Consider the following 12,745-nt stretch of genomic DNA (forward strand, 5'->3'; position numbering starts at 1 on the left):
TATTGGGAGTTTTGAACAAATTTGATTTTGCTCATGATTATACATCAGAAAAACCTACCTATATCTAAAGAGAAGGGAACAATGTGGACCTCAAGAGACATTGTATTGACCCTAACTTAAAATTTGGTAGATAGAAGTCGGGAAGACTCATCTTCCTAAGTTCAAATCTGGCCTCAGACACTTGCTAGCTGTGGGACACTGCATAAGTCTCTTAACCCCATTTGCCTCAGTTTTCTCATCTGTAAAATGAGCTGGAGAAGGGAATGGCAAACCATTCCAGAAACTTTCCATCAAAACCCCAAAATGGGATTCACAAAAAGTCAGAAAGAACTAAAAGATTCCTGAACAGGAAACCTTCAAACAAGGCAAATATTAGTATAACTTATAATCCTGGAAAGAATTTCTTCATGTCTAAAACTTGGCATTGGATGCACGTCCTCCTTAATTCTGCCTGGTAGATTCCCTAGCTTCCTTCAAACCAAGGCTCTGGGGCTCCATGGTACATGAAGCATTTTTTTTTCAGGAAAGAAGTTTTATTTTCAAACTTCCAAGAAGGCATTACAAATGCCCAGTAGAAACCCAAACAAAATCCTGAAACAAAAATGAAAAAGCATACTCTGGAGATAGCCAAGAGAAGTCCAGCCAACTGGATATGGAGAGAAAGGGCCACTCTAGACTAAGAAATTTCACCCAGGAGCCCAAGTCTGTGCATTAATGCCTCTGTATTAGGGAGCAGAAGATGGGGCAGCATGAAGGAAAATGGGGAGAAGGATCAGGAGACAGCAGCAAGTGGGTGTGAGATATAGGAGGCACAACCCATGGACAACACTGAGAATAGCCCCATGGACTTGATCAGCTCTTGCCATGGCCGTTGCTCCCTGCTCCCTAGTACCCTACTACTAAGAAAACCCAGAAGGGCTGTGGTGAACAGGCAGGCAAATGGAGGAGCCGTAATGAGAAGCCTCTCAAAGGAGTGGGGCCCATCAGACTAGGCACAGCCACTTGGCTTGGGGTACAGCTAGAGAAGGATGCAATCTGACTCCTACTTTGGCCGCTGCCTACACTCTCCAGCCAGATGTCCAGATGAGGCTCCTCTCTCCTATGGTGATGGGGTGCAGGGTGGCATGGGCTGTGCCTGCTGTTGCTTGTATTCCTCCTGCTGCAGCTGCCTGGCCAGTTCCAGATCACCAGGACCCAAGGTACCCTGTTGCTGTTGTTGCTGGAGGGACAGGGCAATCATATAGTCCTGATCCACTTGTGATTGTGTCTCCTGAGATTGAGCCCCAGTCCCTTCCCAGGCCTCTTTTCTCAGAGTGTGGTTTAGGTGGAAATCTGAGGCAGAGAAGCAGCTGTCTCCATCCACATTGTGCAGGTTCCCCCAAACTACCTGTTCCTCCTGAAGAAAGTCCTGATCAGTGACCAGTAGGTAGAGATGACTCTTATGTTTGGTCATAGTGCTAAAGTGATTGTTTCGAAAAAAGACACTGAATTCTCCTTCCTTGGCAGCAGCTGTTAGCTCACATAGTCCATGGTATGTCAACTGTGCTGCTGTCACTTCCAGGAACTGCTCTGCCATTAGGCCTTCGGTCACTAGGTTGGTATCATTTGAGTGCTTCCAGGTGTTGATCTTCTCCACCAACTGATTGTAACTCAGTTTGCCAACTGCACTCACAGCCTCAGGGCTCTGTGGATCTACCAGCCAGCCATGGTAGAGGGGAACTCCAAGTAGGTCAAAGACACTACATTCAGGTGTGTATTCAAAATCAGAGATGCCTGTAAATCGCACATTGACATCCATACCCATGGCCAGTTTGAGTAATACTGTCATCGCATCATCCACATTCTGCTGAAAATGTAGCTGCAGTGCTTCTGACTTCTCTTGTGGCTTGATGGATTGTACAGTCTCCAAGGTGTGCCATCAGATCATCTGAAGTGATCACTTCCTTCTGAGGTGCCTGCTTCACCTCCACTGAAGAAAGAGGATGTTCATGATGGCAAGGAGTGGACAAGGCCCATTGGTGCTCTGAGTGATAATGCGTGTCCGCTCCCCCTTCCAGGGGATTAACTTCACACAATAAAAGTCAGGCTCAGACTGATGGTTTGAAGGAGACTGGGGAAGCTCCTGGAGGCTGGCCTCTGCCTTCACTGCCTCTGCTGACATCTGGGTGTCTAGGGCTGGTTCTGGTTCTGTGGATCATCCTCTAGGGATGGTGATTCCAGGTTCCCCTCGTCCTGGCTGAGCAGTGAGACTTGGTCAATTGGTTCCTGCCCTCCAACTGCTCCTTTAGTATCTTGAGCATCTTTGTCCTTAGGGTCTAACTCTGGTTCTGATAGGACTTCATTATTTTCAAGGGTGTCTGCTTCTGGAGCCCCGATCTCATCAGAGGATGGCTGGCTGCCTTGAGGATGCTCCATGGCTTAAACCAGAGGGAGTTGTTCAGGACTCAGTTCAGGAGTTTCCTAGGGGGCTCCAGATCCAGAGAAGGATGCTTTCTGCTCAGCTTCAATAGCTTCTTGCAGCTGTCAACACCTGGGCAGACTGGCTGGTTGGTTTCCAGGCTTGGTCGAAGCAGTTTCCGTCCTCACACCCACCACTGTCGGGCAGTGAGGGTAGGGGGGAGGAGGATACCCCTGACACAGCTCAGCTTTCTCCCCTCAGCCCTGCCCTTCAAATACACAGACCCAGGTAGGGTTTGGGAGGGCCTCTGGGTCTAGGGTGTCCTCTCCAGGCCCTGGCTAAAGCTTGCTTTTCCAGGGGGATGTTTCTGTTTGTTCTTCTTTTCCTTCTTTTTTTCTATGGAGAGAAAGCATCAGTTAAAGACAGATTCCTGGGGCCAGGGGGTAGACTGGCGAATTCCAAAGCATTTTCCTAAGGACCATCTGCTGTGGACAGGAGCTGGTGACAGGAAGAGAGAGGGAGAGGCAGAGGGAGAGCCATGAAGCATTTTCTAAGGCCCTCAATTGTTCACATTCTCTCCCTCCAGAAATACCTTTGTATCACTTGGCATGTTCTTTGTATTTTGTTACATGAGCACAAGCTGTGAGCTCCCTCCCCTACAATGTAAATTCTTTGAGGGAAGGCACTACTCCAGGGTTGTGTTTGTATGCTCAGTGCCTAGCACAATTCTTGGCACTTAATAATAAACACTTAGTAGATGGAGGTCAGTTGGAGTTGCAATCCATATTTTCAGCAAGGCCTGAGAAATTCTTCTGCCTTGAGAAAGTTATTATTATTTTTATTATTTTAATTTGTAGTTTATTTAGAATTTTCCCCAAGTTACATGTAAGAAAAGAAAAAAAAAACAATTTTTTTCACATTGATTTTTTAAAACTTTGTATTCTAAATTTTCTTCTTCCTCCCCTCCTCAACTCTCCCTATGCAATCAAGCAATTTCAATATAAGCCACACATGTACAGCTATGCAAAACATCTTCACATTAGTCAAGTTGTGAAAGAAAAAAACAAAATAACTTTAGAAAGAGGAGCCAACAAATAAAATTATACTTCAGTCCATATTCAGATACCATCAGTTCTTCCTCTGTTGATGGTTTCAATTTTTCATAAGTCCTTCTGATAGTACCCTGTTCATCATTTCTTTCACAGTTACTATTGCTACTGTATTATCTTTCATCCTATTCCCTACCCTTGATATTTACTCTATTTTCTATCTTCTTGGGAAGGTTGTTATAAACAAATACTATGTAGAAATTCCCCCATGTTTGAGCATGCCCTAGGCAGGGACCAAGATGATATTGGGGAGAATGTGTCTCCAAGTGTTGGGGGGGAGCAGAAATCCCTCTACTTCTGGCCTTATATCATCTCAGTAAATATGCCCTTATAAAACATTAAAATAAAAAGGAGGCTCAGTGCATACACCACTAGGCTTGGAACCAGAAAGACTCATCTTCATGAGTTTAAATTTAGTCTCAGATCCTTACTATCTCTGTGACCCTGGACAAAAGACTTAAACCTGTTTGCCTCATTTTCCTCAGCTATAAAATGAGGTAGAAAAGGAAATGGCAAATGACTCCAATATCCTTGCCATGAAAACCCCAAATAGGTTAATAGGGTACTAAAATAACCGAATAATATCAACCCAAAGGGTTTGGGAGAACCAAATAAAATGTATTTATAAATCTTAAAGCCTTCTACAAACATGATCATAAAGTAGAATGAACCTTCACGTCTCCCTGCATCCCCACTTCTCATAACCAGTCCTCACTTGGCATGAACACAAGGCCCTCTTCCCCCTCATTCATCTACTTTTCACAAAAATATTTGGTAAAGCAATCATTGTTCTACGGATAATATTTAATTATGCTCTAACAACAGAAGGGAACAGCTTGGCAAATGGATTCTCTCAAGGACTGGAATAAGTCCCAAAGGGGACTTATTTGTTGGATTCACACCAACAAATAGGTATTTCCTTCAGCAGCAGCATATTATGTCTCTTGCATCCACTGGCTTTAGAATTTTAGTAGAAAGCAATAAAGAGCCAGCAGTATCATTTCCTTTGTCCATTCTCAGGCTGCTTTTTCACCAGACCACCTTGACTACAGTCATTGTCAAGTTAGCAAAAAAGCAGGTTGGAATTATAAATATTTTAAATTGAATGAGTATTTTCTTATTTTAATTAGTATCAAGTGATTGAATTTTTGTAGATGGCAAAGGGACTGCCTAGGTTTGTTGCAGCCTCTGGGAATACAGGTAAGAATTAGGGAATCTCAGGAGCTAGGAAACTGGTTCAGTTGATTCCTGGATTATGTCAATTGCATTCTCACAAAAATCAGATCACAGGGGAAGAATAACCGTAACATAAAAAATAAGCAATAGTTTGATAATCTACGATTTGCGATGCTTGCAATACCATGTATTTTTTAATGACTTTAAAAAATTTTTGTTGGCTGATTGACTCCTTACATGCTTCTCTCACTTGATCTTCCCAGCAAATGTGGGGTAGGTGTTATAATTATCCCCATGTTATAGATGAAAATGCTGAAACTCAGAGCCATTAAGTGAACAGTCTGGGGTTGAACAGCTGTTGAGTGCCTGTTGCCTGACTTGAACCTAGGTCTTCATGATTCTCATCACAGTATGCTATGTTGCCTCCCAAGGAATCTTAAGGTCATTGACTTAGAGTTGGGGTACCTCTTAGAAGTCACCTAGTTTCCCCTTATCCTTCATTTTTGTACATAAGGAAACTGAGGCCCTACAAAGCGAATTGAGTTGCTGATGATCATGGAAGTAGTAAACAACAGAAGAATTAGAACTCAGAACCTCTAACTTGAAATCCAACATTATTTTTATTATACTCTTCTGATTGCACCGTTATTTTTAATGGGAAGATTGTGTTTACATGAGAAGTTTCTATCAGAAGCTAGTGTGTAAAACTGTTTGGAATGAAATGAAATGATCGGTGATTCAATCCAGCCACCAAATCAGCTGCCTTGCTGCATGCATGATTCTTTTTAGTTAGTCTGGAATCCTTGAAATTTGAGAGAGAATTGAGAGAGACCTTTGGTTTCAGCTGGTTCAATTCTCTCCCCAATACAGGAAGATTTTTTTTTTTTTGCCAACATTTTGGACAAGTGGTTTTCTGGCTACTTCTGTAAGGTCTCTGCCACTAAGATTCACAATTCAAGCCAGCCCCTCCCATTATTCCACAGTATTCATTGGCTGACATTTCTTTCTCCTTTTAAAATAAATTGATTTCCCTAAAATGTTTATGAATCACTCTAGCAAGTCTCACCCTAGGCTATCTCTGATCCCTAGGACTGCAAGAGTTGGGGGGAAGCTTTAGAAGGCCCCTGCAAGTAATATCTTATATGTTTGCTATCTTCATTCCTGTTAGATTCTAGCTTCTGGAAGCATCAGAGGTAAATGTGCAGAAGAAAAGATAGGTCAGGAGATGAGATAAGAATGGGAAAATGGGGCAATGACTGAGTCATAGCTAATGGGCCTGGAGAAAGCTAAATTCAATGTTCTTTTGACATACATTAATCATGACTCTCTATCAATTGGGTTGTTTCTTTTTTTTTTTCTTTCTTCTTTCAAAGAATCCAATAAAGGGAGTTTGTAGGGTTTCTTTCTCTTCACAAAAGGGTAGATCCAACTTTGGGAAAAAATGTAAGAATGAGTGGTAATGGACATCCTCCCTTTTAGCCCAGGAGCCATTACTGAGGCAAATGGTGATGCCTAATCTGTGTTGAAGGCAGGAAAAGTACAATTTCTCTTGACTGTGGACAAAGATCTTCATGGAATAAGATGTTCTGGAAAAGGGGAAAGGGTCAATGAGCTTTAGGAAAATGGAAAGTTATTCTTCTCTTGTGGTGATCAACAGGACTGAAACGGTGCTGTGCCCACCTACAGAAACTGGCTCAAAGAGCATTTACATTGAAGAATGAAATTTCACATACATTTATTAAGTGTATGTTCTGAATGAGGCTAGGTGTTCACAGACATTTGATTGTGTGTATTATTTGAGAGCATCTCCATGCCAGGCACAATCTGTGAGTTCACAGACACAGAAAGGGGGGAGGGAAAGTCCTTGATCAATCCAGGTGAGCTGGAGGAGGGGCAGTTTTTCCTTTGTCTGTTTAACACCCTTCCCCCCTTGAAAAGTACAGTAGTTTACATATTTCAGGCCTTTAAGAAATGCTTGATAATTTAAACTGCATGACAATGTCAAGGGAATGAATGGGAGTACTGTGAAATGGGACTGCCTAGAAAGATTAAAAACAAGTTGTCAGGGTCCTTAAATGCCAGGCTAAGAAGTCTTTGTTTTACGTCATCAACAGTGAAGAGTAACAGGCTTAGGATTTTCTGAAGCAATAACTCTAGGAAGAAGATATTGTATTTTTCAATCAATGGATCAAATCCACTGTTGATTTTAGAATTCTCTGGATCTAATCTAAGATCATAGCAACAAGTAGAAATGTACTTCCTAGGTTGAATAGCACAAGACATTGTTATGCCAGTCACACTAGTATATTGAGCAGGGTGACATTGTAATCAGATGTAGACTGGCTCAACCAAATGACAGAACAGCTCATCTTCACAGAAAGTGTTTAGACACCAGGAAACTTGGCTGTCTTTTCTGGTTTGAAAAAACCCACTTTGAGGGCAGCTAGATGGCACAGTGGATAATGCACTGGCCCTGGATTTAGGAGGACCTGAGTTCAAATCCGGCCTCAGACCCTGGGCAAGTCACTAAGAAAAACACACCAAAAAACCCTCAAAAAACAAAAAACTCACTTTGCATCAGGAACTAGTCTACAAGCTGGGGATACAAAATGAAGCAAAAGACATTCCCCAAATTCAAAAAGTTTATAATATAGAGAAGATTGAAAAGTATGGGAGACAGGTTGTGAAGGACTTTGAATATTAAACAGGTGGGGTTTTTTGTGGGTTTTTTGCATTGTTTTGTTTTGGGTTTTTTTTAGAATTTACAGGGAGCTACTTTGCTCCTTGTCTTTGCTACTCTGTGCTCATTTCACGATTTTCTGTCTGTTTATGGAGTAAATCTTGAGAGCCTGGAAGGGAGCTTATTGGTGACATGGTAATTCCAGTGCTTTAGGAAGATAGCTTTAGCAAATGAGTGGAGAATGGCCTGGTGTTAGGAAAAAGCCTTGAGGCAGGGAGACCAATTAGCAGGTGATTGTAATAGTCCAGCCATTAGGTGATGATGGCTTTCCCCAAGGTAATGGCAGTGTCAGAGTGGAGAAACAGACATATTCCAGACATGTTATGAACGTAAAATTGAGAGGTTTTGGTAAAAGATTGGGTGGGCTGAAAGAGAGTGAGGAGCACAACTACTTTCTAAGTCTAGGTGTCAAGGATTTAAAATAAACTAACATACTTTCATACTGAGCCCATTCAGTGCAAAAGGAGACTAATGGACAAATGCTAGGCAAATATAGTTTATGAGTAAAGAATAAAAAGTTAATGGCTTAATGCCTATATCAAAACCTTGTGTCAACAAGTAACTGTTTATTAATACAGAATTCATTTCTGATTGAGAAGACTTTACAGTCTTTGGTGTTAGTGTGGGTGTTGGGCACTCTCTTTCAATCCTTTGCTACAAGTGTGGGGTTGGGCAGTGTCCACCAAGACATTAGAATAAGTGTGTAGGAGGGGGAGTGTCCCCTAAGTGTTTGCTATGAGTGGTGGTTGGGCAGTGTCTCTCAATTCTTTGGTACAAATGTGGGGGTGGAACAGTGTCCCCCAAAGTTTGGGCCTAATTTTAGGGTGAGGAAATTCCCCTCAGTGATTACCCAAACCCTAAATTTCTCAATTAGGTCAATCACAAGTGAACTAGGTGTGATCTAGGCCTGGGGATCCAGGGATCTCTAGTGAACTAATCCATAAGGCTTTAGATTGGGTTCAAAAAGTGCTTGGTCCTCGGGGCAGGTAGGTGGCGCAGTGGATAGAGCACTGTCCCTGGAGTCAGGAGTACCTGAGTTCAAATCCGGCCTCAGACACTTAATGCTTACTAGCTGTGTGACCCTGGGCAAGGCACTTAACCCCAATCGCCTCACTTAAAAAAAAAAAAAAAAAGAAAAAGAAGAAGTGCTTGGTCCTGTTGGAAGCCTTTGAAGTTGATTAGGTCAAATGGACAGATGTTGTAAAAGAACATATTTGGATTTCTTGAGAAGTCCTGGCAAGGTTCTGTTTTGGGTGTGGTTCTTCAGTTGTTTTTTCCATCATGTCTAACTTTGTGACCCCATTTGGGGTTTTCATGGCAAAGACTCAGGACTGATTTGGCATTTCCAACTCCGGCTCATTTTACAGATGAAGAAACTGAGGTACAAAGGTTAAATGACTTGTTCAGGGTCAGTTAGCTAGTGTCTGAAGCCTTGTCTCAGGTCTTCCTGCCTCCAGAGCTGGTCCTCTACCTACTGTGTCACTTAGCTTCTCCCCTCCACCTAGCTGGTCCAGCATGCTGTGGGGCTTTTATAAAAGCAGCAAGCTAGCTTGAAATAAAGTTTTAAAGCATTGAAAAGGCTAGAGGAAAGAAATCCAAGCACCATTCAATGGGAAGAGGTTATTGATTGATTGAATAATCTGAGGGGAAAGGGGCTTGACCTCCATTGACACTGTCCAACAGAACACCTGAAAGAGGACCTTGTAATTTTCCCATTGTCAAAGGACTTGGACTTTTTCACTGTTGTCCTAGACATGCCTCCATCCAGAATCACTAAAACTAATGACAGTTTTGACATCAATACAATTCAATAAATATTTCTTAAGGACATATCCTGTCCCTGGAACTGTCTAAGTGCTGAGCATAAAAAAAAAAAAAAGCAAAAGACCTGCCCTCACACAATTTACAATCTGATAGGGGAGAAAACATGCAGACAAGTATATACAAAGCAAGCTATACACAGGACAAAAAAGAAATAATTGACAATGGGAAAATGCTACAATTATAAGAGGTTAGGGCAGGCTTCTTGTGTAAAGTGGGATTTTAGTTGGGACCTAAGGGAAACCAGGGAGATCAATAGTTGGAATGGAAGAAGAGTGTTCTAGGAATGGGGCCAGACAGGGAGAATGCCCAGAGCTGAAGGATGGAGAGTCTTTTGCATGGAACAAAAAAGAGGCCTGGTCTCACGACTTTATTGTTACTGGATCAAGCAGTACACGTTAGGAGCAAAATGTAAGAAGAATGGAAAAGGTAGGAGGGGGATAGGATACTAAGGACTTTGAATTCTAAACAGAGACTATTGCTTTTGCTCCTTAAAGCCATCTGGAGCCCCTGAAGTTTTTGAATACAGGGTTGATATGACCAGACTAGCTCCTCAGTAAAATCACTTTGATAGCTAAATGGAGAATGATTAGAGTGGGGAGAGAGAATTGAGGAAGACAAAGCCACCAGCAGCTATTGCAATAATCAAGATGTGAAGTGATGAGGGCCTGCACCAGCCTGGGGACAGGGTCAGAAGGCAAAAAGAGGTCTATTCAGGACATGTTGCAGAGATGAAATGTATGGATTCTCAAGTGAAATTTCTTAAGTCCTAGTCTATTTCCCTCACTGCCTACTGTTTGTTACTTCAGTGGAGTTGACCTAGAGGTGTTTGCACTTCACTCAGACCGAACCTCATCCCGTGGATTCTTCTCTGAGGTCGTCTTGACCTGTCTTAGGAGGATGCCTGCTTTACCCCTTTGTCTTTGCTGCTCTGTGTTCCTTTCATGGTGATATTCTGTTTGTTTGTGGAATAAATCCTGAGAGCCTGAAATTTCTGACCTAATGCAGCTTTGAAACTTCAGCTTTGAAAAAGGCCAGCACAGGAGACCAAATTCATCTGTTGGTTATTTTAATCATTATGTGAGAGGTGGCATATTATAGAGCAGAAGCATTAAGCCATGGTCTGAAGCCATAAGCTACTAACACTATGGGACTGCTGCCCCATCCAGGGTAAAATGTAATTGGGAAACACTTAACAAAATAAGGGGCGGGAGATGGCATACAAACTTTCCTGTCTTAAATTCCTTAATTCAATGAATCTCTTACATTGTCTAACATTATTTTTATCAAACAGACCTTTTTCCTCCCCCAAGATATCACTTATTCTTCATTGTAAAAACCTTGTTTTCACTTAGCACCTCAACCTGGGTTTTCATGCTGTGGTTGGGAAAGTTCAGAAACCTCCATTCATCTATTTGGGGTATTTGCTAAAAGATTCTGGTTGAAATTCAAGTTTATGTCTAAAGTCTAAGTGACCAAGCTGAATATATGAATGTCATGTACCAAAATCTCACGCAAATGAGGACAGAGGGTGAGAGGCTTAACATTTATGAGATAATAGGACCCCTGAAACCATCTGGTCCAATTTCTTTATTGTATACCAGGCAGGTGAAGGGTCTCCCTATGGCATATATGTAAAGGAAAATAGGACTGGCAAGATCTAAACCCAAGTCCTCTGACTCCAAAAACAATAATGGTAGTGTCTGTACCTACTAATTTATACTTGTTGGATCTTCAAAGCTCCCTTCACCAGGGCAAATTAGTACCTTCTATCCAAACAACTGGGGGACTCTGAGAGTTTGTAATGTGCTTGGCATAATAGATCAGGTCAGATACAGGACCTAAATCATGACTCCAAAGCTGTCTCTCCCCCCATCTCTCTATTGCTCAGTTAGACTAATTAGCAGCACCTGAATTAGTTCGTGTTTATATAGTACTTTAAAGTGACAAAGGAAGTTTCTACGCATTTCTTCTCCCTTGGATCTAGAACTATTTTCACCCCACTATGTTGCATCAGCAGGACCATCTCAGCTTTCTTGGACTTTGTCCTTCCTTATTTTGATGTAAGTTGCTTAAAGCCATGTGCTTGCAATTCAACTGAGAAAATTGCTTTGAAACTGTGGTTTCAGGTTGTTATTGTTATTATTGTCATTGTCATTACCATCATTTGTATTAAATATTCTGGTGCTATGAATGAACTGCTCTATTAAGGCATTTTTTGTTGCAGTGGCTAAAGAGGCTCAAGCATCTTTTGTGGTCTACATGTAAATATATTGCTCAGTTCTCCAGAGAGGGACTTACAAGTAATACACAGAATAAACAGTGATATGTTCACCTTATCTGTTTGAGGGCCCAGGGGGAAAACAATCAAAAGAATCTTCACATCTCTTTTCAAATGTGAAATGAAGATATTGATATGTATGTAGGAGGATGATGACAAACATGAACAAGCAATTATAAAATAATAATATTGATATCATTTAAATATTAATCTTTATGTATATAAAGTCCTTTGAATATAGATTTTGCTATTTAAGCCTTGAACAGCCTCGTGAATCAAGAATGGCAGCCATTCATGAATAAGGAAACTGAGTATGAGTGAGATAAAATAATCTGCCCAAGATTGCAAAGGTACAGTTCTACTGACTCTTGGATCACTGCCCTTTATGAGCTCTCCTTTGGGAGCATTTTCACAGCAGGAGAGTGAAATAGGAAGAAAGTGGGTGGATTTGGCTTCAATCTTTTTTTTTCTTTCCTTTCTCTTCACCAAAGCTCCCTTTTCCTTCATTCAGATCAATGTCATTTTAAATGATGGATGCACTTCATCCTCAAATATGAATAAGTTGAATAAATCCAAGGATTCTGCCTTGTAACCTAAGACCTACATATTTTTTAAAGTTGCCTTAGAGAAAAATATTGAGCTGAGGTTAGGAGGTCAGTAGTCTATTCCTGTAGAAAGAAAGAAATATATTGCACTGTAAAAGCAAGAGATATAAAGGAACTATCTTTCACAGTTCAGAAGTAGCTGGAGAAGCAAAGAAAGAAGGTATTTTTAAATTTAAGAAATGCAAATTATACAACCTGTCTGCTTTTTTTTTTTTTTTAGTGAGGCAATTGGGGTTAAATGACTTGCCCAGGGTCACACAGTAAGTGTTAAGTGTCTGAGGCCGGACTTGAACTCAGGTAATCCTGACTCCAGGGCCGGTGCTCTATCCACTGCACCATCTAGCTGCCCCTAACCTGTCTGCTCTTAATACAATAAGGGCCTTTGCAGCCTCTTGCCTTAGGGTATGCCCCAGTTTTCTCCAACTTTCACTTTTCTCTCCTTCAATCTGACTCCCCTGCTTCACTTTTACTGCTCTCTCATTACCATATTGATTAACCCCTGAAAAGCCCCTTACTCTGTACTGTTCCTTCCTCTGTCTGTCTTCTCTCTTATTGTCTTCTTAATCTTCCAGCCTCTGTCCTTGCTCTTAGTATATATCTGCCTTCTAACCCCTC

The 12,745-nt window shown here is 41.5% G+C and overlaps 1 pseudogene; it reads right to left on the bottom strand.

The window, feature by feature from the left end:
- Nucleotides 1-1,018: 1,018 nt before the first annotated feature.
- On the bottom strand, nucleotides 1,019-2,415 carry LOC122751110 (annotated as a pseudogene).
- Between the last annotated feature and the right edge of the window lie 10,330 nt (nucleotides 2,416-12,745).

This window comes from Dromiciops gliroides, chromosome 3, assembly GCF_019393635.1.
Source record: "Dromiciops gliroides isolate mDroGli1 chromosome 3, mDroGli1.pri, whole genome shotgun sequence".
Classification (NCBI taxonomy): domain Eukaryota; kingdom Metazoa; phylum Chordata; class Mammalia; order Microbiotheria; family Microbiotheriidae; genus Dromiciops; species Dromiciops gliroides.